Source organism: Macrobrachium rosenbergii, chromosome 41, assembly GCF_040412425.1.
Source record: "Macrobrachium rosenbergii isolate ZJJX-2024 chromosome 41, ASM4041242v1, whole genome shotgun sequence".
NCBI classification, from domain to species: Eukaryota; Metazoa; Arthropoda; class Malacostraca; order Decapoda; family Palaemonidae; genus Macrobrachium; species Macrobrachium rosenbergii.
Window position 1 is genome coordinate 91,707,988 of NC_089781.1, and position 2,500 is coordinate 91,710,487.

At 38.5% G+C, this 2,500-nt stretch overlaps 1 protein-coding gene across 2 annotated transcripts in view; it reads left to right on the forward strand.

Annotated features, from left to right (window-relative positions):
- Window positions 1-1,420: 1,420 nt before the first annotated feature.
- sha (shavenoid) overlaps window positions 1,421-2,500 on the forward strand; it is a 174,206-nt gene continuing 173,126 nt past the window's right edge. Inside the window, exon 1 of one of the 2 annotated variants that reach the window (XM_067084658.1) lies at window positions 1,421-1,822. The gene's annotated coding sequence lies outside the window, so the exon portion shown is untranslated. The remainder of the gene's footprint in view (window positions 1,823-2,500) is intronic. The other variant, XM_067084660.1, reaches the window with a different exon arrangement.

The window sequence follows — 2,500 nt, forward strand, 5'->3', positions numbered from 1 at the left end:
TCCCGACTAATAATAGGCCCACTTCATGCACATGAATACAATTTCAATAAAATGTTCGTCTCTCTCTCTCTCTCTCTCTCTCTCTCTCTCTCTCTCTCTCTCTCTCGTGTTGACTAATATATCCCCTTGGCATAGGTCTAGGCCTAATTTCAATCTCATCACTCTTAATCAGTCAAATGTGGTTTACTTGATGGAGGAATCGAACGGAAGATATATTTATGCATTTCAATTAATAGATTTAATTAATAGAAGTATTCATATAAGCCTAGTGTTAATATATTTGTCCACAATTTTAATTGTAACAGATAAACTAAACCAAACTAGAGCAAAGTTGTTAAGTACCTGAATCAACAGTGGCATTATCATGCTGAGGTAAACGTTGGTTCGGCATGGCATCATCCTTCAATTTCCTTGCATTTGCAGGTCAATAATTAAGCAATTCATGCCTGAGGTTTCTTGCATAATCGCTCTGTTGAAAATAAACCGAACACACTCATTGCGTCCTTGGTGTTTATATGGTCACTAATTCTGCAGGTGTTCATCCACTTCCTACACATTTTAGGATCGTTAGGGAAACGGTAAGAGTTAACCTTTTCACTTCCAACATTGCCCATTTCTGTTACAGCATCCATAAATAGCACATATCACCATGTCAACAGCGTACTCAGTTCCAAAACCCTCAAGAATTGTCACAATTTCGTGAAAATTCCCGCCTACTGTTGCCCACATGCAACCGATGAGAGCACTGTGTGACGTCATGCGCGGGAGAGTTGAAAAGTCGACCTCTGCGTAACTCACCTTATCTTCCTACATCTTGGTCCAAATGCTGTACTCTCTAAAATTTTATTGTCCATTACCATCGCGTAAAAGTATATAAAAAATGTGTTTGGTTACATTCCTTTTTTCCGTCTGTTTCTTTAGCGGGGATTTCGTCGAGGCAAAGATGTTAAATCCCACCTTGTTTTGGTCGAAGAACCAGGAGATTCGACGTTAGTCTCATCGAGAGTTTCTTGTCCGTCAGTCAAGTATAAACAAATAAGTAGGAAGCGTTTGGTTACATTTTTTTTTTTGTCCTGTTTCTTTAGCGGGGATTTAGTCGAGGCAAAGAAATAAATCCCACCTTGTTTGGTTAAAACGCCACGAGATTCGACGCTAGCCTCATCGACAGTTTCTTGTAGTCAGTGAAATACAGACGCGTTTTAATAAGTTATAAACGAATACGCGCCCACTAAAGGGAAATGTTATATCTCTGTGCGTTTTATTACCTTCTCCAATTGAAATATGCCCTTTGACATCTCCCAATCGGCCTTTCCAAAAATGTTCGACATACATGTAGTACCCGTATTCGGTCACCAGATGGCAAGCGCGAGCGCGAGCGCGCGCCAGGTGTCAGGGAAAAGAGGAAGAAATGATCATCGGCAACTCAGTTGTGTCGTTGCAGTCGGAGGGTGAGGTTCGCACCCCTCCGCCTCCCGTCTTTGGTGACTGAGTGATTGCGAAAACTAAGCCTAAGTTTCTTTTAGTGATGGTATGTGTGTTTATTCGCCTTTCTGGATATTAACCGTACTCGGATCAGTGTTCGATTTAGCCGATCTGTGAGAGGATGTGGTATTTAGTGCGCTACGGATTAAATTGTGGACGATAGGAGCTTAAAGGTCCATGCCCGTTGGGCATAGCGCATGCCCCTTGGGAAGAACACAACATCAGCATGGCACCTTCTTGAATGCTCAATTTTGTGTTGTGCTTTTTATAGTTTCTGGAGTGTGATTCGGAATACTAAAAGGAAAAGTAACTTACGGATGACAAAGTACAACGTATCAAGGTAAGTTTGCGCTTTAAAATCAAAGATTTTGTTGAAGAGATTAGAGATCTTTAGACCTGGGCCTATGTGTTGTGTGGTGTCTGGAAAACGTTATTGCATTGAAAGCAGATAGAACTCTTATACGTTAATTATAATTTTACCATTATCCTTTATTTAATTCTTGATCTATAGCAGCATAAGCTATTTTTAAGTAAATAATAGATAATTGAGGACCAAAATGATAGAACCAGTTAAAGTTGATTCAGAATATATTGGTCTAATGCACCCCATAACAGAATGCCAATATTACAATAAAAATAGATTTTTTATTCTTAAATCATTATATTACAAGTAGGCCTATGTACTAAACTACTAACAATACAATTAAGTCAATAGATTTTAAAAAAAATTGTACATAGACTTTGCGGTGCTTGCTAGGCCTATTTAATGTGTGATTCCTCGATTATAGTGTCTGAATTATGGCTAGGCCTATAGGTGTGGTGAAATTACTGTTACAGCGGCTGCTAAATTTATCCGTCTGTTGATTATTTGGTTAAAAATATATTACTGTACATGGGTTAAATAGATGATAAGGTCTAAATATGAATTTGGTAGTGATTATAAATTATCAGACAGGTAGAAAACTATTTGGAGTTACGAACTGAGCCTATTATGCCTGTCACAGAAATAATAATGATG